Source organism: Cherax quadricarinatus, chromosome 38, assembly GCF_038502225.1.
Source record: "Cherax quadricarinatus isolate ZL_2023a chromosome 38, ASM3850222v1, whole genome shotgun sequence".
In the NCBI taxonomy this organism is placed as follows: domain Eukaryota; kingdom Metazoa; phylum Arthropoda; class Malacostraca; order Decapoda; family Parastacidae; genus Cherax; species Cherax quadricarinatus.
Genome location: NC_091329.1, coordinates 5,768,542 through 5,792,501, shown reverse-complemented (window position 1 = coordinate 5,792,501; position 23,960 = coordinate 5,768,542).

The following is a 23,960-nucleotide window of genomic DNA, read 5'->3' as shown; positions in this document are numbered from 1 at the left end:
ACCACAAACAACACAAACAACACACAAACAACACACAAACAACACACAAACAACACACAAGCAACACACAAACAATATACCATCAACACAAACAACGCACAAGCAAAAACAAACAAAACACAAACACAATCAACACACAAACAACACAAACAACACAAACAACACACAAACAACACACAAACACACCACAAACAACACACAAACAACACACAAACACACCACAAACAACACAAACAACACACAAACAACACAAACAACACACAAACAACACACAAACAACACACAAAGCTCATTGCACTCGGAGTCCAGAATCATCTACAAAATTCCAACCAACAAATCGTAAAAAAAAAAAAAAAAATCCCGGAAATACAAATCAACAGAGTGATAGGAACATAAGTCACGGTGGAATAAAAAAAAAATTTTGCCCCCCTGTCCCCCCCTTCCCTCCCCCCGTCGTTTTTCCAATTGGCATTTAATGAAGAGTTTTATCCGGGCGGACTGGAGTCATGTGATCTATCGGGCATTACTTGGTAATTAATGAGGGTTTTGGAGATCATGTTAATCCTCTGTTTGATACCAGGCAAACCATCAGTGTATTAGTGTAGCACGCTTGGTGAAGCTGCTGCTGCTGCTGCTAGTGGTGGTGCTGCTAGTGGTGGTGCTGCTAGTGGTGGTGCTGCTAGTGGTGCTGCTGCTAGTGGTGGTGCTGCTAGTGGTGGTGCTGCTAGTGTTGGTGCTGCTAGTGTTGGTGCTGTTAGTGGTGGTGCTGCTAGTGGTGGTGCTGCTAGTGGTGGTGCTGCTAGTGGTGGTGCTGTTAGTGGTGGTGCTGCTAGTGGTGGTGCTGCTAGTGGTGGTGCTGCTAGTGTTAGTGCTGCTAGTGGTGGTGCTGCTAGTGGTGGTGCTGCTAGTGGTGGTGCTGCTAGTGTTGGTGCTGCTAGTGGTGGTGCTGCTAGTGGTGGTGCTGCTAGTGGTGGTGCTGTTAGTGGTGGTGCTGCTAGTGGTGGTGCTGCTAGTGGTGGTGCTGCTAGAGGTGGTGCTGCTAGTGGTGGTGCTGCTAGTGGTGGTGCTGCTAGTGGTGGTGCTGCTAGTGGTGGTGCTGCTAGTGTTGGTGCTGCTAGTGGTGGTGCTGCTAGTGGTGGTGCTGCTAGTGGTGGTGCTGTTAGTGGTGGTGCTGCTAGTGGTGGTGCTGCTAGTGGTGGTGCTGCTAGAGGTGGTGCTGCTAGTGGTGGTGCTGCTAGTGGTGGTGCTGTTAGTGGTGGTGCTGCTAGTGGTGGTGCTGGTAGTGGTGGTGCTGTTAGTGGTGGTGCTGTTAGTGGTGGTGCTGTTAGTGGTGGTGTTGTTAGTGGTGGTGCTGTTAGTGGTGGTGTTGTTAGTGGTGGTGCTGTTAGTGGTGGTGCTGTTAGTGGTGGTGCTGTTAGTGGTGGTGCTGTTAGTGGTGGTGTTGTTAGTTGTGGTGCTGTTAGTGGTGGTGTTGTTAGTGGTGGTGCTGCTAGAGGTGGTGCTGCTAGTGGTGGTGCTGCTAGTGGTGGTGCTGCTAGTGGTGGTGCTGCTAGTGGTGGTGCTGCTAGTGGTGGTGCTGTTAGTGGTGGTGCTGCTAGTGGTGGTGCTGTTAGTGGTGGTGCTGTTAGTGGTGGTGCTGCTAGTGGTGGTGCTGCTAGTGGTGGTGCTGTTAGTGGTGGTGCTGCTAGTGGTGGTGCTGCTAGTGGTGGTGCTGTTAGTGGTGGTGCTGCTAGTGGTGGTGCTGCTAGTGGTGGTGCTGCTAGAGGTGGTGCTGCTAGTGGTGGTGCTGTTAGTGGTGGTGCTGTTAGTGGTGGTGCTGTTAGTGGTGGTGCTGTTAGTGGTGGTGCTGTTAGTGGTGGTGCTGTTAGTGGTGGTGCTGTTAGTGGTGGTGCTGTTAGTGGTGGTGCTGCTAGTGGTGGTGCTGCTAGTGGTGGTGCTGCTAGAGGTGGTGCTGCTAGTGGTGGTGCTGCTAGTGTTGGTGCTGCTAGTGGTGGTGCTGTTACTGGTGGTGCTGCTAGTTGTGGTGCTGCTAGTGGTGGTGCTGCTAGTGGTGGTGCTGCTAGTGGTGGTGCTGCTAGTGGTGGTGCTGCTAGTGGTGGTGCTGCTAGTGGTGGTGCTGTTAGTGGTGGTGCTGCTAGTGGTGGTGCTGTTAGTGGTGGTGCTGCTAGTGGTGGTGCTGCTAGTGGTGGTGCTGCTAGTGGTGGTGCTGCTAGTGGTGGTGCTGCTAGTGGTGGTGCTGCTAGTGGTGGTGCTGCTAGTGGTGGTGCTGCTAGTGTTGGTGCTGCTAGTGGTGGTGCTGCTAGTGGTGGTGCTGCTAGTGGTGGTGCTGCTAGTGTTGGTGCTGCTAGTGGTGGTGCTGCTAGTGGTGGTGCTGCTAGTGGTGGTGCTGCTAGTGGTGGTGCTGCTAGTGGTGGTGCTGCTAGTGGTGGTGCTGCTAGTGGTGGTGCTGCTAGTGGTGGTGCTGCTAGTGGTGGTGCTGCTAGTGTTGGTGCTGCTAGTGGTGGTGCTGCTAGTGGTGGTGCTGCTAGTGGTGGTGCTGCTAGTGTTGGTGCTGCTAGTGGTGGTGCTGCTAGTGGTGGTGCTGTTAGTGTTGGTGCTGCTAGTGGTGGTGCTGCTAGTGGTGGTGCTGCTAGTGGTGGTGCTGCTAGTGGTGGTGCTGCTAGTGGTGGTGCTGCTAGTGGTGGTGCTGCTAGTGGGGGTGCTGCTAGTGGGGGTGCTGCTAGTGGTGGTGCTGCTAGTGGTGGTGCTGCTAGTGGGGGAGCTGCTAGTGGTGGTGCTGCTAGTGGTGGTGCTGCCAGTGGTGGTGCTGCTAGTGGTGGTGCTGCTAGTGGTGGTGCTGCTAGTGGGGGTGCTGCTAGTGGGGGTGCTGCTAGTGGTGGTGCTGCTAGTGGGGGTGCTGCTAGTGGTGGTGCTGCTAGTGGTGGTGCTGCTAGTGGGGGTGCTGCTAGTGGGGGTGCTGCTAGAGGTGGTGCTGCTAGTGGTGGTGCTGCTAGTGGGGGTGCTGCTATAGGTGGTGCTGCTAGAGGTGGTGCTGCTAGTGGTGGTGCTGCTAGTGGTGGTGCTGCTAGTGGTGGTGCTGCTAGTGGTGGTGCTGCTAGAGGTGGTGCTGCTAGTGGTGGTGCTGCTAGTGGTGGTGCTGCTAGTGGGGGTGCTGCTAATGGTGGTGCTGCTAGTGGTGGTGCTGCTAGTGGTGGTGCTGCTAGTGGGGGAGCTGCTAGTGGTGGTGCTGCTAGTGGTGGTGCTGCCAGTGGTGGTGCTGCTAGTGGTGGTGCTGCTAGTGGTGGTGCTGCTAGTGGGGGTGCTGCTAGTGGTGGTGCTGCTAGTGGGGGTGCTGCTAGTGGTGGTGCTGCTAGTGGTGGTGCTGCTAGTGGGGGTGCTGCTAGTGGTGGTGCTGCTAGAGGTGGTGCTGCTAGTGGGGGTGCTGCTAGTGGTGGTGCTGCTAGTGGGGGTGCTGCTAGTGGTGATGCTGCTAGTGGTGGTGCTGCTAGTGGTGGTGCTGCTAGTGGTGGTGCTGCTAGTGTTGGTGCTGCTAGTGGTGGTGCTGCTAGTGGTTGTGCTGCTAGTGGTGGTGCTGTTAGTGGGGGTGCTGCTAGTGGTGGTGCTGCTAGTGGTAGTGCTGCTAGTGGTGGTGCTGCTAGTGGTGGTGCTGCTGGTGGTGGTGCAGTTAGTGTTGGTGCTGCTAGCGGTGGTGCTGCTAGTGGTGGTGCTGTTAGTGAGGGTGCTGCTAGTGGTGGTGCTGCTAGTGGTGCTGCTGCTAGTGGTGCTGCTAGTGGTGGTGCTGCTAGTGGTGGTGCTGCTAGTGGGGGTGCTGCTAGTGGTGGTGCTGCTAGTGGTGGTGCTGCTAGTGGTGGTGCAGCTAGTGGCGGTGCTGCTAGTGGTGGTGCTGCTAGTGAGGAAGCTGCTAGTGTGGGTGCTGATAGTGGGGGTGCTGCTAGAGGTGGTGCTGCTAGTGGTGGTGCTGCTAGTGGTACTGCTGCTAGTGGTGCTGTTAGTGGGGGAGCTGCTAGTGGTGGTGCTGCTAGTGGTGTTGCTAGTGGTGGTGCTGCTAGTGGGGGTGCTGCTAGTGGTGGTGCTGCTAGTGCGGGTGCTGCTAGTGGTGGTGTTGCTAATGGTGGTGCTGCTTGTGGGGGTGCTGCTTGTGGGGGTGCTGCTAGTGGTGGTGCTGCTAGTGGGGGTACTGCTAGTGGGGGTGCTGCTAGTGGGGGTGTTGCTAGGGGGTGCTGCTAGTGGGGTGCTGCTAGCGAGGGTGCTGCTAGTGGGGGTGCTGCTAGTGGTGGTGCTGCTAGTGGTGGTGCTGCTAGTGGGGGTGCTGCTAGTGGGGGTGCTGCTAGTGGTGGTGTTGCTAGTGGTGGTGCTTCTAGTGGTGGTGCTGCTAGCGGTGGTGCTGTTAGTGGGGGTGCTGCTAGTGGTGGTGCTGCTAGTGCGGGTACTGCTAGTGGTGGTGTTGCTAATGGTGGTGCTGCTAGTGGGGGTGCTGCTAGTGGGGGTGCTGCTAGTGGTGGTGCTGCTAGTGGGGGTGCTGCTAGTGGTGGTGCTGCTAGTGGGGGTGTTGCTAGGGGGTGCTGCTAGTGGGGTGCTGCTAGCGAGGGTGCTGCTAGTGGGGGTTCTGCTAGTGGTGGTGCTGCTAGTGGTGGTGCTGCTAGTGGGGGTGCTGCTAGTGGGGGTGCTGCTAGTGGTGGTGTTGCTAGTGGTGGTGCTGCTAGTGGTGGTGCTGCTAGTGGGGGTGCTGTTAGTGGGGGTGCTGCTAGTGGGGGTGCTGCTAGTGGGGGTGCTGCTAGCGGTGGTGCTGCTAGTGGTGGTGCTGCTAGCGGTGGTGCTGTTAGTGGGGGTGCTGCTAGTGGTGCTGATAGTGGGGGTGCTGCTAGTGGGGGTGCTACTAGTGGGGGTGCTGCTAGCGGGGGTGCTGATAGTGGGGGTGCTGATAGTGGGGGTGCTGCTAGAGGTGGTGGTGCTGCTAGTGGGGGCTGCTAGTGGTACTGCTGCTAGTGGTGCTGCTAGTGGGGGAGCTGCTAGTGGTACTGCTGCTAGTGGTGCTGTTAGTGGTGGTGCTGCTGCTAATGGTGGTGCTGCTAATGGTGGTGCTGCTAGTGGTGGTGCAGCTAGTGGTGGTGCTGCTGCTAGTGGTCGTGGTGCTGCTAGTGGTCGTGCTGCTAGTGGTGGTGGTGCTGCGTGGTGGTGGTGCTGCTAGTGGTGGTGGTGCTGCTAGTGGTGGTGCTGCTGCTAGTGGTGCTGCTGCTGCTGCTAGTGCTGATGCTGGTGCTGCTGCTGCTGCTAGTGCTGATGCTGGTGCTGTTGCTAGTGGTGGTGGTGCTGCTGCTAGTGCTGATGCTGGTGCTGTTGCTAGTGCTGATACTAATGCTGCTGCTGCTAGTGCTGCTGATGCTAATTGTTGCAACCCCTGAATGGGTCACAATGTATATTTTCATATAATTTTATATTGCTTATATTTGCGATAATAGCTAAATCGTAAATATATTGCTTTATATTATTATTTAACTTAGTTATATTGTTAGGTAGGATGTAACATTCATATATTATGTGCTCATAGTTCAAGTCTTCATTGTCTAACTACTGTAATTATCGCTCGTGGCTCGTTACTCTGCCGGCTTCTCGGTGTTGCTGGGCAGCAACTGTCCACGGAGCTATCACGTGATCGAAGTGGGGTGTTCACACCTCGCCTGAAGTAGTCAGTCTGGGCTAGACTCTCTTGGTGGTTGGACGTATTCCTGACAAGATGTGCCTAACTCTCCCTTATTGACCCTTGTTGGAAGATCGTCTCTAGTTTTCTTGTTGGTTCTGTAGAACTCTGTTCACAGGACATTGTCTAGACTTTGTGATTTTCGACGTTGGTACTGCTACTGCTGGTACTGCTACTGCTGGTACTGCTACTGCAGGTACTGCTACTGCTGGTACTGCTACTGCTGGTACTGCTACTGCTGGTACTGCTACTGCTGGTACTTCTACTGCTGGTACTGCTACTGCAGGTACTGCTACTGCTGGTACTGCTACTGCAGGTACTGCTACTGCTGGTACTGCTAATGCTGGTACTGCTACTGCTGGTACTGCTACTGCAGGTACTGCTACTGCTGGTACTGCTACTGCTGGTACTGCTACTGCAGGTACTGCTACTGCTGGTACTGCTACTGCTGGTACTGCTACTGCTGGTACTGCTACTGCTGGTACTGCTACTGCAGGTACTGCTACTGCTGGTACTGCTACTGCTGGTACTGCTACTGCTGGTACTGCTACTGCAGGTACTGCTACTGCTGGTACTGCTACTGCTGGTACTGCTACTGCAGGTACTGCTACTGCTGGTACTGCTACTGCTGGTACTGCTACTGCAGGTACTGCTACTGCTGGTACTGCTACTGCTGGTACTGCTACTGCAGGTACTGCTACTGCTGGTACTGCTACTGCAGGTACTGCTACTGCTGGTACTGCTACTGCAGGTACTGCTACTGCTGGTACTGCTACTGCTGGTACTGCTACTGCAGGTACTGCTACTGCAGGTACTGCTACTGCTGGTACTGCTACTGCTGGTACTGCTACTGCTGGTACTGCTACTGCTGGTACTGCTACTGCAGGTACTGCTACTGCTGGTACTGCTACTGCAGGTACTGCTACTGCTGGTACTGCTACTGCAGGTACTGCTACTGCAGGTACTGCTACTGCTGGTACTGCTACTGCAGGTACTGCTACTGCAGGTACTGCTACTGCAGGTACTGCTACTGCTGGTACTGCTACTGCTGGTACTGCTACTGCTGGTACTGCTACTGCAGGTACTGCTACTGCTGGTACTGCTACTGCAGGTACTGCTACTGCTGGTACTGCTACTGCAGGTACTGCTACTGCTGGTACTGCTACTGCAGGTACTGCTACTGCAGGTACTGCTACTGCTGGTACTGCTACTGCTGGTACTGCTACTGCTGGTACTGCTACTGCAGGTACTGCTACTGCTGGTACTGCTACTGCTGGTACTGTTGGTACTGCTGGTACTGCTACTGCTGGTACTGCTGGTACTGCTACTGCTGCTACTGTTGGTGCTGCTGGTACTGCTGGTACTGCTACTGCTGCTACTGTTGGTACTGCTACTACTACTGCTGGTACTGCTACTGCTGGTACTGCTACTGCTGCTACTGCTACTGCTGGTACTGCTGGTACTGCTACTGCTGCTACTGTTGGTACTGCTGGTACTGCTGGTACTGCTGCTACTGCTGGTACTGCTGCTACTGCTGCTACTGTTGGTACTGCTGGTACTGCTGCTACTGTTGGTACTGCTGGTACTGCTGCTACTGTTGGTACTGCTGGTACTGCTGGTACTGCTACTGCTGGTACTGCTACTGCTGGTACTGCTACTGTTGGTACTGCTGCTACTGCTGGTACTGCTGGTACTGCTGCTACTGTTGGTACTGCTGGTACTGCTGGTACTGTTGGTACTGCTGGTACTGCTACTGCTGGTACTGCTACTGCTGGTACTGCTAGTGCTGCTACTGTTGGTACTGCTGGTGCTGCTGGTACTGCTACTGCTGCTACTGTTGGTACTGCTGGTACTGCTGGTACTGCTACTGCTGCTACTGCTGGTACTGCTAGTGCTGCTACTGCTGGTACTGCTGGTGCTGCTGGTACTGCTACTGCTGCTACTGTTGGTACTGCTGCTACTGCTGGTACTGCTACTGCTGGTACTGCTGGTGCTGCTGGTACTGCTACTGTTGGTACTGCTGGTACTGCTGGTACAGCTGGTACTGCTGGTACTGCTACTGTTGGTACTGCTACTGCTGGTACTGCTGGTACTGCTACTGTTGGTACTGCTGGTACTGCTGGTACTGCTACTGCTGCTACTGTTGCTACTGTTGGTACTGCTGCTACTGTTGGTACTGCTGCTACTGCTGGTACTGCTGGTACTGCTGGTACTGCTGGTACTGCTGGTACTGTTGGTACTGCTGGTACTGCTGCTACTGTTGGTACTGCTGGTACTGCTGCTACTGTTGGTACTGCTGGTACTGCTGGTACTGCTGCTACTGTTGGTACTGCTGGTACTGCTGCTACTGTTGGTACTGCTGGTACTGCTGCTACTGTTGGTACTGCTGGTACTGCTACTGCTGGTACTGCTACTGCTGGTACTGCTACTGTTGGTACTGCTGCTACTGCTGGTACTGCTGCTACTGTTGGTACTGCTGGTACTGCTGGTACTGCTGGTACTGTTGGTACTGCTGGTACTGCTACTGCTGGTACTGCTACTGCTGGTACTGCTAGTGCTGCTACTGTTGGTACTGCTGGTGCTGCTGGTACTGCTACTGCTGCTACTGTTGGTACTGCTGGTACTGCTGGTACTGCTGGTACTGCTGGTACTGCTGGTACTGCTGGTACTGTTGGTACTGCTGGTGCTGCTGGTACTGCTACTGCTGCTACTGTTGGTACTGCTGGTACTGCTGGTACTGCTGGTACTGCTGGTACTGTTGGTACTGTTGATACTGCTGGTACTGCTGGTACTGCTGGTACTGTTGGTACTGTTGGTACTGCTGGTGCTGCTGGTACTGCTACTGCTGCTACTGTTGGTACTGCTGGTACTGCTGGTACTGCTGGTACTGCTGGTACTGTTGGTACTGCTGGTGCTGCTGGTACTGCTACTGCTGCTACTGTTGGTACTGCTGGTACTGCTGGTACTGCTGGTACTGTTGGTACTGTTGGTACTGCTGGTGCTGCTGGTACTGCTACTGCTGCTACTGTTGGTACTGCTGGTACTGCTGGTACTGCTGGTACTGTTGGTACTGTTGGTACTGCTGGTGCTGCTGGTACTGCTACTGCTGCTACTGTTGGTACTGCTGGTACTGCTGGTACTGCTGGTACTGCTGGTACTGCTGGTACTGTTGGTACTGCTGGTGCTGCTGGTACTGCTACTGCTGCTACTGTTGGTACTGCTGGTACTGCTGGTACTGCTGGTACTGTTGGTACTGTTGGTACTGCTGGTGCTGCTGGTACTGCTACTGCTGCTACTGTTGGTACTGCTGGTACTGCTGGTACTGTTGGTACTGTTGGTACTGCTGATGCTGCTGGTACTGCTACTGCTGCTACTGCTGGTACTGCTGGTACTGCTGGTACTGCTGGTACTGCTGGTACTGTTGGTACTGCTGGTACTGCTGGTACTGTTGGTACTGCTGGTACTGCTGGTACTGCTGGTACTGCTGGTACTGTTGGTACTGCTGGTGCTGCTGGTACTGCTACTGCTGCTACTGTTGGTACTGCTGGTGCTGCTGGTACTGCTACTGCTGCTACTGTTGGTACTGCTGGTGCTGCTGGTACTGCTACTGCTGCTACTGTTGGTACTGCTGGTGCTGCTGGTACTGCTACTGCTGGTACTGTTGGTACTGCTGGTACTGCTGGTACTGCTGGTACTGTTGGTACTGCTGGTGCTGCTGGTACTGCTACTGCTGCTACTGTTGGTACTGCTGGTGCTGCTGGTACTGCTACTGCTGCTACTGTTGGTACTGCTGGTGCTGCTGGTACTGCTACTGCTGCTACTGTTGGTACTGCTGGTGCTGCTGGTACTGCTACTGCTGGTACTGCTGGTACTGCTGGTACTGCTGGTACTGCTGGTACTGTTGGTACTGCTGGTACTGTTGGTACTGCTGGTGCTGCTGGTACTGCTGGTACTGCTGGTACTGCTGGTGCTGCTGGTACTGCTGGTACTGCTGGTACTGCTGGTACTGTTGGTACTGCTGGTACTGCTGGTACTGTTGGTACTGCTGGTACTGTTGGTACTGCTGGTACTGCTGGTACTGCTGGTACTGCTGGTGCTGCTGGTACTGCTACTGCTGGTACTGCTGGTACTGCTGGTACTGCTGGTACTGTTGGTACTGCTGGTACTGCTGGTACTGCTGGTACTGTTGGTACTGCTGGTACTGCTGCTACTGTTGGTACTGCTGGTACTGCTGGTACTGCTGGTACTGCTGGTACTGTTGGTACTGCTGGTACTGCTGCTACTGTTGGTACTGCTGGTACTGTTGGTACTGCTGGTACTGCTGGTACTGTTGGTACTGCTGGTACTGTTGGTACTGCTGGTACTGCTGGTACTGCTGGTACTGCTGGTACTGCTGCTACTGCTGGTACTGCTGGTACTGCTGGTACTGCTGCTACTGTTGGTACTGCTGGTACTGTTGGTACTGCTGGTACTGCTGGTACTGCTGGTACTGCTGCTACTGTTGGTACTGCTGGTACTGCTGGTACTGCTGGTACTGTTGGTACTGCTGGTACTGCTGGTACTGCTGGTACTGCTGGTACTGCTGGTACTGTTGGTACTGTTGGTACTGCTGGTACTGCTGGTACTGCTGGTACTGCTGGTACTGCTGGTACTGTTGGTACTGCTGGTACTGTTGGTACTGCTGGTACTGTTGGTACTGCTGGTACTGCTGGTACTGCTGGTACTGTTGGTACTGCTGGTACTGCTGGTACTGCTGGTACTGCTGGTACTGTTGGTACTGCTGGTACTGTTGGTACTGCTGGTACTGTTGGTACTGCTGGTACTGTTGGTACTGCTGGTACTGCTGGTACTGCTGGTACTGCTGGTACTGCTGGTACTGTTGGTACTGCTGGTACTGCTGGTACTGTTGGTACTGCTGGTACTGTTGGTACTGCTGGTACTGTTGGTACTGCTGGTACTGCTGGTACTGCTGGTACTGTTGGTACTGCTGGTACTGTTGGTACTGCTGGTACTGTTGGTACTGCTGGTACTGTTGGTACTGCTGGTACTGCTGGTACTGCTGGTACTGTTGGTACTGCTGGTACTGCTGGTACTGTTGGTACTGTTGGTACTGTTGGTACTGCTGGTACTGTTGGTACTGCTGGTACTGCTGGTACTGCTGGTACTGCTGGTACTGCTGGTACTGTTGGTACTGCTGGTACTGTTGGTACTGCTGGTACTGTTGGTACTGCTGGTACTGTTGGTACTGCTGGTACTGCTGGTACTGCTGGTACTGCTGGTACTGCTGGTACTGTTGGTACTGCTGGTACTGCTGGTACTGTTGGTACTGCTGGTACTGTTGGTACTGCTGGTACTGTTGGTACTGCTGGTACTGCTGGTACTGCTGGTACTGTTGGTACTGCTGGTACTGTTGGTACTGCTGGTACTGTTGGTACTGCTGGTACTGCTGGTACTGCTGGTACTGCTGGTACTGTTGGTACTGTTGGTACTGCTGGTACTGCTGGTACTGCTGGTACTGCTGGTACTGTTGGTACTGCTGGTACTGCTGGTACTGTTGGTACTGCTGGTGCTGCTGGTACTGTTGGTACTGTTGGTACTGCTGGTACTGCTGGTACTGCTGGTACTGTTGGTACTGTTGGTACTGCTGGTACTGCTGGTACTGTTGGTACTGCTGGTACTGTTGGTACTGCTGGTACTGCTGGTACTGCTGGTACTGCTGGTACTGTTGGTACTGCTGGTACTGCTGGTACTGTTGGTACTGCTGGTGCTGCTGGTACTGTTGGTACTGTTGGTACTGCTGGTACTGTTGGTACTGCTGGTACTGTTGGTACTGCTGGTACTGTTGGTACTGCTGGTACTGTTGGTACTGCTGGTACTGTTGGTACTGCTGGTACTGCTGGTACTGCTGGTACTGTTGGTACTGCTGGTACTGTTGGTACTGCTGGTACTGCTGGTACTGCTGGTACTGCTGGTACTGTTGGTACTGTTGGTACTGCTGGTACTGCTGGTACTGCTGGTACTGCTGGTACTGTTGGTACTGCTGGTACTGCTGGTACTGTTGGTACTGCTGGTGCTGCTGGTACTGTTGGTACTGTTGGTACTGCTGTTACTGCTGGTACTACTGGTACTGTTGGTACTGTTGGTACTGCTGGTACTGCTGGTACTGTTGGTACTGCTGGTACTGTTGGTACTGCTGGTACTGCTGGTACTGCTGGTACTGCTGGTACTGCTGGTACTGCTGTTTTTCATAACATTCTTCCTGTCTGATGGTGTACATGTTGTCCTTCAGAACTTGAGAACTTCTTAACTTATGAGTTCAAAAACTTCCTTGCCATCCCTCACGGCCTGTCCTTCCTTCCTTCCTTCCTTCCTTCCTTCCTTCCTTCCTTCCTTCCTTCACTCTTATCACCTGCTCCTTCACGATCGTCTTCAAACATGTCTTTCAACGTCTGGTTATTCCTAAATATCAATAACAATGATTTAACTTCACGTTTAAAACATGAGAGTCGAACTAAATTATAGTCATTAAGTCTGATCTCAACTTTGTGCTTGTCTTCCTCTCTTAGTATCACTGTCTCTCTGTTAGTATTACTGCCTCTATCTCTGTTAGTATCTCTCTGTTAGTATTACTGCCTCTATCTCTGTTAGTATCTCTCTCTGTTAGTATTACTGCCTCTACCTTTGTTAGTATCTCTCTCTGTTAGTATTACTGCCTCTACCTTTGTTAGTATCTCTCTCTGTTAGTATTACTGCCTCTACCTTTGTTAGTATCTCTCTCTGTTAGTATTACTGCCTCTACCTTTGTTAGTATCTCTCTCTGTTAGTATTACTGCCTCTACCTTTGTTAGTATCTCTCTCTGTTAGTATTACTGCCTCTACCTCTGTTAGTATCTCTGTTAGTATTACTGCCTCTATCTCTGTTAGTATCTCTCTCTGTTAGTATTACTGCCTCTACCTTTGTTAGTATCTCTCTCTGTTAGTATTACTGCCTCTATCTCTGTTAGTATCTCTCTCTGTTAGTATTACTGCCTCTATCTCTGTTAGTATCTCTCTCTGTTAGTATTACTGCCTCTATCTCTGTTAGTATCTCTCTCTGTTAGTATTACTGCCTCTATCTCTGTTAGTATCTCTCTCTGTTAGTATTACTGCCTCTATCTCTGTTAGTATCTCTCTCTGTTAGTATTACTGCCTCTATCTCTGTTAGTATCTCTCTCTGTTAGTATTACTGCCTCTACCTTTGTTAGTATCTCTCTCTGTTAGTATTACTGCCTCTACCTCTGTTAGTATCTCTGTTAGTATTACTGCCTCTATCTCTGTTAGTATCTCTCTCTGTTAGTATTACTGCCTCTACCTCTGTTAGTATCTCTGTTAGTATTACTGCCTCTATCTCTGTTAGTATCTCTCTCTGTTAGTATTACTGCCTCTACCTCTGTTAGTATCTCTGTTAGTATTACTGCCTCTATCTCTGTTAGTATCTCTCTCTGTTAGTATTACTGCCTCTATCTCTGTTAGTATCTCTCTCTGTTAGTATTACTGCCTCTATCTCTGTTAGTATCTCTCTCTGTTAGTATTACTGCCTCTACCTTTGTTAGTATCTCTCTCTGTTAGTATTACTGCCTCTACCTTTGTTAGTATCTCTCTCTGTTAGTATTACTGCCTCTACCTCTGTTAGTATCTCTGTTAGTATTACTGCCTCTATCTCTGTTAGTATCTCTCTCTGTTAGTATTACTGCCTCTACCTCTGTTAGTATCTCTGTTAGTATTACTGCCTCTATCTCTGTTAGTATCTCTCTCTGTTAGTATTACTGCCTCTATCTCTGTTAGTATCTCTCTCTGTTAGTATTACTGCCTCTACCTCTGTTAGTATCTCTGTTAGTATTACTGCCTCTATCTCTGTTAGTATTTCTGTTAGTTTTACTGCCTCTACCTCTGTTAGTATCTCTCTGTTAGTATTACTGCCTCTACCTCTGTTAGTATCTCTGTTAGTATTACTGCCTCTATCTCTGTTAGTATCTCTCTGTTAGTTTTACTGCCTCTACCTCTGTTAGTATCTCTCTCTGTTAGTATTACTGCCTCTACCTCTGTTAGTATCTCTGTTAGTATTACTGCCTCTATCTCTGTTAGTATCTCTCTGTTAGTATTACTGCCTCTACCTCTGTTAGTATCTCTCTCTGTTAGTATTACTGCCTCTACCTTTGTTAGTATCTCTCTCTCTGTTAGTATTACTGCCTCTACCTTTGTTAGTATCTCTCTCTGTTAGTATTACTGCCTCTACCTTTGTTAGTATCTCTCTCTGTTAGTATTACTGCCTCTACCTCTGTTAGTATCTCTCTCTGTTAGTATTACTGCCTCTACCTTTGTTAGTATCTCTCTCTGTTAGTATTACTGCCTCTACCTTTGTTAGTATCTCTCTCTGTTAGTATTACTGCCTCTACCTCTGTTAGTATCTCTCTGTTAGTATTACTGCCTCTACCTCTGTTAGTATCTCTCTCTGTTAGTATTACTGCCTCTACCTCTGTTAGTATCTCTCTCTGTTAGTATTACTGCCTCTACCTTTGTTAGTATCTCTCTCTGTTAGTATTACTGCCTCTATCTCTGTTAGTATCTCTGTTAGTATTACTGCCTCTATCTCTGTTAGTATCTCTGTTAGTATTACTGCCTCTATCTCTGTTAGTATCTCTGTTAGTATTACTGCCTCTATCTCTGTTAGTATCTCTCTCTGTTAGTATTACTGCCTCTACCTCTGTTAGTATCTCTGTTAGTATTACTGCCTCTATCTCTGTTAGTATCTCTGTTAGTATTACTGCCTCTATCTCTGTTAGTATCTCTCTCTGTTAGTATTACTGCCTCTATCTCTGTTAGTATCTCTGTTAGTATTACTGCCTCTATCTCTGTTAGTATCTCTGTTAGTATTACTGCCTCTATCTCTGTTAGTATCTCTGTTAGTATTACTGCCTCTACCTTTGTTAGTATCTCTCTCTGTTAGTATTACTGCCTCTACCTTTGTTAGTATCTCTCTCTGTTAGTATTACTGCCTCTACCTCTGTTAGTATCTCTCTCTGTTAGTATTACTGCCTCTACCTCTGTTAGTATCTCTCTCTGTTAGTATTACTGCCTCTACCTTTGTTAGTATCTCTCTCTGTTAGTATTACTGCCTCTACCTTTGTTAGTATCTCTCTCTGTTAGTATTACTGCCTCTACCTTTGTTAGTATCTCTCTCTGTTAGTATTACTGCCTCTACCTCTGTTAGTATCTCTCTCTGTTAGTATTACTGCCTCTATCTCTGTTAGTATCTCTGTTAGTATTACTGCCTCTACCTCTGTTAGTATCTCTCTCTGTTAGTATTACTGCCTCTATCTCTGTTAGTATCTCTGTTAGTATTACTGCCTCTACCTCTGTTAGTATCTCTCTCTGTTAGTATTACTGCCTCTATCTCTGTTAGTATCTCTGTTAGTATTACTGCCTCTACCTCTGTTAGTATCTCTGTTAGTATTACTGCCTCTACCTCTGTTAGTATCTCTCTCTGTTAGTATTACTGCCTCTATCTCTGTTAGTATCTCTGTTAGTATTACTGCCTCTACCTCTGTTAGTATCTCTCTGTTAGTATTACTGCCTCTACCTCTGTTAGTATCTCTCTCTGTTAGTATTACTGCCTCTATCTCTGTTAGTATCTCTGTTAGTATTACTGCCTCTACCTCTGTTAGTATCTCTCTGTTAGTATTACTGCCTCTACCTCTGTTAGTATCTCTCTCTGTTAGTATTACTGCCTCTACCTCTGTTAGTATCTCTCTGTTAGTATTACTGCCTCTACCTCTGTTAGTATCTCTCTCTGTTAGTATTACTGCCTCTATCTCTGTTAGTATCTCTGTTAGTATTACTGCCTCTACCTCTGTTAGTATCTCTGTTAGTATTACTGCCTCTATCTCTGTTAGTATCTCTCTGTTAGTATTACTGCCTCTATCTCTGTTAGTATCTCTCTCTGTTAGTATTACTGCCTCTATCTCTGTTAGTATCTCTCTGTTAGTATTACTGCCTCTACCTCTGTTAGTATCTCTCTCTGTTAGTATTACTGCCTCTACCTCTGTTAGTATCTCTCTCTGTTAGTATTACTGCCTCTACCTCTGTTAGTATCTCTCTCTGTTAGTATTACTGCCTCTATCTCTGTTAGTATCTCTCTCTGTTAGTATTACTGCCTCTATCTCTGTTAGTATCTCTCTCTGTTAGTATTACTGCCTCTACCTCTGTTAGTATCTCTCTCTGTTAGTATTACTGCCTCTACCTCTGTTAGTATCTCTCTCTGTTAGTATTACTGCCTCTATCTCTGTTAGTATCTCTCTCTGTTAGTTTTACTGCCTCTACCTCTGTTAGTATCTCTCTCTGTTAGTATTACTGCCTCTACCTCTGTTAGTATCTCTGTTAGTATTACTGCCTCTACCTCTGTTAGTATCTCTCTCTGTTAGTTTTACTGCCTCTACCTCTGTTAGTATCTCTCTCTGTTAGTATTACTGCCTCTATCTCTGTTAGTATCTCTGTTAGTATTACTGCCTCTATCTCTGTTAGTATCTCTCTCTGTTAGTATTACTGCCTCTACCTCTGTTAGTATCTCTCTGTTAGTATTACTGCCTCTACCTCTGTTAGTATCTCTGTTAGTATTACTGCCTCTACCTCTGTTAGTATCTCTCTCTGTTAGTATTACTGCCTCTACCTCTGTTAGTATCTCTCTCTGTTAGTATTACTGCCTCTATCTCTGTTAGTATCTCTCTCTGTTAGTATTACTGCCTCTATCTCTGTTAGTATCTCTCTGTTAGTATTACTGCCTCTATCTCTGTTAGTATCTCTCTGTTAGTATTACTGCCTCTATCTCTGTTAGTATCTCTCTCTGTTAGTATTACTGCCTCTATCTCTGTTAGTATCTCTCTGTTAGTATTACTGCCTCTATCTCTGTTAGTATCTCTCTCTGTTAGTATTACTGCCTCTACCTCTGTTAGTATCACTGTCTCTTCCCGTTTGTATCGCTCTCTCTATGTTAGTATCACTGCCTCTCCTTCTGTTAGTATCTCTGTTTCTTCCTCTGTTAGTACCGCTGTCTCCTCTGACACTAGTGGTGGTGATGGTGATGGTGGTGATGGTGATGGTGGTGATGGTGGTGATGGTGGTGGTGGTGATGGTGGTGATGGTGGTGATGGTGGTGGTGGTGGTGGTGGTGATGGTGGTGATGGTGATGGTGGTGATGGTGGTGGTGGTGATGGTGGTGATGGTGGTGATGGTGGTGGTGATGGTGGTGATGGTGGTGGTGATGGTGGTGATAGTGATGATGGTGGTGGTGATGGTGGTGGTGATGGTGGTGATGGTGGTGATGGTGGTGATGATGCTGGTGATAGTGATGGTGGTGATAGTGATGGTGGTGATGGTGATGGTGGAGGTGATGGTGGTGGTGATGGTGGTGGTGGTGATGGCCGTGATAGTGGTGGTGGTGGTGGTGATGGCTGTGATAGTGGTGGTGGTGGAGGTGGTGATTGTGGTGGTGATGGTGGTGATGGTGGTGATGGTGGGGTGGTGAGGGCTGTGATGGTGGTGATGGTGATGGCTGTGATAGTGGTGGAGGTGGTGATTGTGGTGGTGATGGGGGTGGTGATGATGGTGGGGTGGTGAGGGCTGTGATGGTGGTGATGGTGGTGGTGATGGTGGTGGTGGTAGTGATGGTGGTGGTGGTGGTGGTGTTGATGGTGGTGTTGATGGTGGTGGTGGTGGTGGTGGTGGTGGTGGTGGTGATGGTGGTGGTGGTGGTGGTGATGGTGGAGGTGGTGGTGGTGATGGTGGTGGTGATGGTGGTGGTGATGGTGGTGGTGGTAGTGATGGTGGTGGTGGTGGTGGTGTTGATGGTGGTGTTGATGGTGGTGGTGGTGGTGGTGGTGGTGGTGATGGTGATGGTGGTGGTGGTGGTGATGGTGGTGGTGATGGTGGAGGTGGTGATGGTGGTGGTGATGGTGGTGGTGATGGTAGAGGTGGTGATGGTGATGGTGGTGGTGGTGGTGATGGTGGTGGTGATGGTGGTGGTGGTGGTGGTGATGGTGGAGGTGGTGGTGGTGATGGTGGTGGTGATGGTGGTGGTGATGGTGGTGGTGATGGTGATGGTGGTGGTGGTGGTGATGGTGGTGGTGATGGTGGAGGTGGTGATGGTGGTGGTGATGGTGGTGGTGATGGTAGAGGTGGTGATGGTGATGGTGGTGGTGGTGGTGGTGATGGTGGTGGTGATGGTGGAGGTGGTGATGGTGGTAGTTACAGCCACACACAGTAACAGGAGGGGGTTGATGGGAGAGTCATTAATTAAAGCGGTGGTCGTAGTATTGATGGTGCAGAGGTGAGAGAGAGAGAGAGACACACACACACCAACTACCACCACTACCACCTACCACCACCACCTACCACAATCAACTACCACAACCACCTACCATCACCACCTACCACAACCACCTACCATCACCACCTACCACAACCACCTACCATCAACACCTACCACAACCACCTATCATCACCACCTACCACAACCACTTACCATCACCACCTACCACCACCACCTACCACCACCATCTACCACCACCAACTACCTACCACCATCTACTTACCACCACCTACCAGCACCACCACCTACCACCACCTACCACAACCACCTATCATCACCACCTACCATCACTACCTACCACCACCACCTACCACTACCACCTACCACTACCACCTACCACCACGACCTACAATCACCACATACCACCACCACCTACCATCACCACCTACCACCACCACCTACCTACCACCACCTACCAACACTACCACCTACCACCACCACCTACCATCACCACCTACCACCACCTACCATCACTACTTACCACCACCACATATAACCACCACCTACCACCACCAACTACCACCACCACCACCAACTACCACCACCACCACCACCACCTACCACTACCAACTACCACCACCACCACTACCAACTACCAACACCACCACCTACCACTACCACCTACCACTACCTACCATCACTACTTACCACCACCACATATAATCACCACCTACCACTACCACCTACCACCACCACCTACCACCACCAACTACCACCACCACCACCAACTACCACCACCACCACCTACCACCACCACCTACCAGCACCACCACCTACCATCACCACCTACCACAACCACCTATCATCACCACCTACCATCACTACCTACCACCACCACCTACCACTACCACCTACCACTACCACCTACCACCACCACCTACCACCACCAACTACCACCACCACCACCAACTACCACCACCACCACCTACCACCACCAACTCCCACCACCACCATCTACCACCACCTACTACCTACCACCACCACCACCTACCACCACCAACTACCACCACCACCATCTACCACCACCTACTACCTACCACCACCACCACCTACCACCACCAACTACCACCACCACCACCTACCAACTACCACCACCACCTACCACCACCACCACAACCACCTGTCTGTCCTACATCACTCAGCTTTACGGTAGCGAGCACCGTGTTCCTCGCCACACGGAGCCACACACAACTTTCTCCACACTTTATCAAAACTTTATAAAACACAACTTTCTTGAAGTGTTCTTTGACGCCATTCTCTCTTATATATATATATATATATATATATATATATATATATATATATATATATATATATATATATATATAATATAAGATAATATAAGAGAGAGTGAAGAAGAGCAGAATGTAAGTGTGGGGGAGGTACGTGAGGCATTACGTAGAATGAAAGGGGGTAAAGCAGCTGGAACTGATGGGATCATGACAGAAATGTTAAAAGCAGGGGGGGATATAGTGTCGGAGTGGTTGGTACTTTTGTTTAATAAATGTATGAAAGAGGGGAAGGTACCTAGGGATTGGCGGAGAGCATGTATAGTCCCTTTATATAAGGGGAAAGGGGACAAAAGAGATTGTAAAAATTATAGAGGAATAAGTTTACTGAGTATACCAGGAAAAGTGTACGGTAGGGTTATAATTGAAAGAATTAGAGGTAAGACAGAATGTAGGATTGCGGACGAGCAAGGAGGTTTCAGAGTGGGTAGGGGATGTGTAGATCAAGTGTTGACATTGAAGCATATATGTGAACAGTATTTAGATAAAGGTAGGGAAGTTTTTATTGCATTTATGGATTTAGAAAAGGCATATGATAGAGTGGATAGAGGAGCAATGTGGCAGATGTTGCAAGTATATGGAATAGGTGGTAAGTTACTAAATGCTGTAAAGAGTTTTTATGAGGATAGTGAGGCTCAGGTTAGGGTGTGTAGAAGAGAGGGAGAATACTTCCCGGTAAAAGTAGGTCTTAGACAGGGATGTGTAATGTCACCATGGTTGTTTAATATATTTATAGATGGGGTTGTAAAAGAAGTAAATGCTAGGGTGTTCGGGAGAGGGGTAGGATTAAATTATGGGGAATCAAATTCAAAATGGGAATTGACACAGTTACTTTTTGCTGATGATACTGTGCTTATGGGAGATTCTAAAGAAAAATTGCAAAGGTTAGTGGATGAGTTTGAGAATGTGTGTAAAGGTAGAAAGTTGAAAGTGAACATAGAAAAGAGTAAGGTGATGAGGGTATCAAATGATTTAGATAAAGAAAAATTGGATATCAAATTGGGGAGGAGGAGTATGGAAGAAGTGAATGTTTTCAGATACTTGGGAGTTGAAGTGTCGGCGGATGGATTTATGAAGGATGAGGTTAATCATAGAATTGATGAGGGAAAAAAGGTGAGTGGTGCGTTGAGGTATATGTGGAGTCAAAAAACGTTATCTATGGAGGCAAAGAAGGGAATGTATGAAAGTATAGTAGTACCAACACTCTTATATGGATGTGAAGCTTGGGTGGTAAATGCAGCAGCGAGGAGACGGTTGGAGGCAGCGGAGGTGTCCTGTCTAAGGGCAATGTGTGGTGTAAATATTATGCAGAAAATTCGGAGTGTGGAAATTAGGAGAAGGTGTGGAGTTAATAAAAGCATTAGTCAGAGGGCAAAAGAGGGTTTGTTGAGGTGGTTTGGTCATTTAGAGAGAATGGATCAAAGTAGAATGACATGGAAAGCATATAAATCTATAGGGGAAGGAAAGAGGGGTAGGGGTCGTCCTCGAAAGGGTTGGAGAGAGGGGGTAAAGGAGGTTTTGTGGGCAAGGGGCTTGGACTTCCAGCAAGCGTGCATGAGCGTGTTTGATAGGAGTGAATGGAGACGAATGGTACTTGGGACCTGACGATCTGTTGGAGTGTGAGCAGGGTAATATTTAGTGAAGGGATTCAGGGAAACCGGTTATTTTCATATAGTCGGACTTGAGTCCTGGAAATGGGAAGTACAATGCCTGCACTTTAAAGGAGGGGTTTGGGATATTGGCAGTTTGGAGGGATATGTTGTGTATCTTTATGTGTGTATGCTTCTAGACTGTTGTATTCTGAGCACCTCTGCAAAAACAGTGATAATGTGCGAGTGTGGTGAAAGTGTTGAATGATGATGAAAGTATTTTCTTTTTGGGGATTTTCTTTTTTTGGGTCACCCTGCCTCGGTGGGAGACGACCGACTTGTTGAAAAAAAAAAAAAAAAAAAAATATATATATATAGGTTGGTAGACAGCAACCGCCCAGGGAGGTACTACCGTCCTGCCAAGTGAGTGTAAAACGAAAGCCTGTAATTGTTTTACATGATGGTAGGATTGCTGGTGTCCTTTTTTTCTGTCTCATAAACATGCAAGATTTCAGGTACGTCTTGCTACTTCTACTTACACTTAGGTCACACTACACATGCATGTACAAGCATATATATGTATATATACACATCCCTCTGGGTTTTCTTCTATTTTCTTTCTAGTTCTTGTTGTTGTTTATTTCCTCTTATCTCCATGGGGAAGTGGAACAGAATTCTTCCTCCGTAAGCCATGCGTGTTGTAAGAGGCGACTAAAATGCCAGGAGCAAGGGGCTAGTAACCCCTTCTCCCGTATAAATTACTAAATTTAAAAAGAGAAACTTTCGTTTTTCTTTTTGGGCCACCCTGCCTTGGTGGGATACGGGCGGTTTGTTGAAAAAAAAAAAAAAAAAAAAAAAATATATATATATATATATATATATATATATATATATATATATATATATATATATATATATATATATATATATATATATATATATATATATATATATTACTGTAATCATGGACGAGTGGTACTTAGTCAACAACAACACTGCTACTAGCCGAGGACTCGAACCCATGTCGTTTTGGCCAGCCTCATGGTGAGGGAAAATCACATGACACTGTAACCCACAGGATACATATATATTTACTGGAGACAGTGAACGGTGAGGTAATTTTGAGGTGTTCACTACCTTAGAACTGACAGATGGTGTTCACTACCTTAGAACTGACAGATGGTGTTCACTACCTTAGAAGTGACAGATGGTGTTCACTACCTTAGACTTGACAGATGGTGTTCACTACCTTAGACTTGACAGATGGTGTTCACTACCTTAGACTTGATAGATGTTGTTCACTACCTTAGACTTGACAGATGGTGTTCACTACCTTAGACTTGACAGATGGTGTTCACTACCTTAGACTTGACAGATGGTGTTCACTACCTTAGACTTGACAGATGGTGTTCACTACCTTAGCCTTGACAGATGGTGTTCACTACCTTAGACTTGACAGATGGTGTTCACTACCTTAGACTTGACAGATGGTGTTCACTACCTTAGACTTGACAGATGGTGTTCACTACCTTAGACTTGACAGATGGTGTTCAGTATCTTAGCTTTGATTTAATGTTCAGTCCTTTCTTCCTCCTTCTTCCATTATTCTCCCTCCTTCTTCTCTATTCTCCTTTATCTCTATCATCCCCACTTTGCTCCCCTCCCTCCCCTCTTCCTCCCCTCACCCAACTTCCAATTCCCAAAGACTCCTGTGGATTCTTGAAGTTACACAAGCAATCCCAAATTTAGGAAGGGGGAGAGAGGGGAGGAAGAGGGAGAGGGGATGGGATAGGGGGAAGGGGGAGAGGTGAATGAAATTGGGGTAGAGGAAGAGAAGGGGCAGCAGAGTTAAAGGGGTATTGGCAGGGAATATACATTAGCAGTGTGTTGCTACACTATTCTGTATGATAGTTACATAGTAGGAACACCAGCAGTGTGTTGCTACACTATTCTGTATGATAGTTACATAGGAACACCAGCAGTGTGTTGCTACACTATTCTGTATGATAGTTACATAGTAGGAACACCAGCAGTGTGTTGCTACACTATTCTGTATGATAGTTACATAGTAGGAACACCAGCAGTGTGTTGCTACACTATTCTGTATGATAGTTACATAGTAGGAACACCAGCAGTGTGTTGCTACACTATTCTGTATGATAGTTACATAGTAGGAACACCAGCAGTGTGTTGCTACACTATTCTGTATGATAGTTACATAGTAGGAACACCAGCAGTGTGTTGCTACACTATTCTGTATGATAGTTACATAGTAGGAACACCAGCAGTGTGTTGCTACACTATTCTGTATGATAGTTACATAGTAGGAACACCAGCAGTGTGTTGCTACACTATTCTATATGATAGTTACATTGTGGAATCAAAAGCTAGCTGCATTTCCCTGTCATATTCTATCACACAGGTTGACAGTCATACATAAGGTATTGAAAAGTGTCAGCCTGAGCTGGCAAGCTTCAGTAGTGTCAGCCTGAGCTGGCAAGCTTCAGTAGTGTCAGCCTGAGCTGGCAAACTTCAGTAATGTCAGCCTGAGCTGGCAAACTTCAGTAGTGTCAGCCTGAGCTGGCAAACTTCAGTAATGTCAGCCTGAGCTGGCAAGCTTCAGTAGTGTCAGCCTGAGCTGGCAAACTTCAGTAGTGTCAGCCTGAGCTAGCACAATAACACATCAGTTAATATTCTATATACTAACTGGCTGAAGGCCAGTTAGTATATAGAGTGAATACCTGCAATAAATGTAGTAGACGTGTCCATGTATCCTCCCGACTAACTACCCGCTATAGGGCTATCATAATGACCAGTCACTAACAACACTGAGAAGTCACTTAAGATAACACTGCAAGAACCTGTTGTCTCACATGAAGATACCTGACTGCCTACACTGATAAGTTACTTCAGGAGACTACAGGCCACACTACTACCACAGCAGCAGCAGCAGCAGCAGCAGCAGCAGCCTGCTAAATACA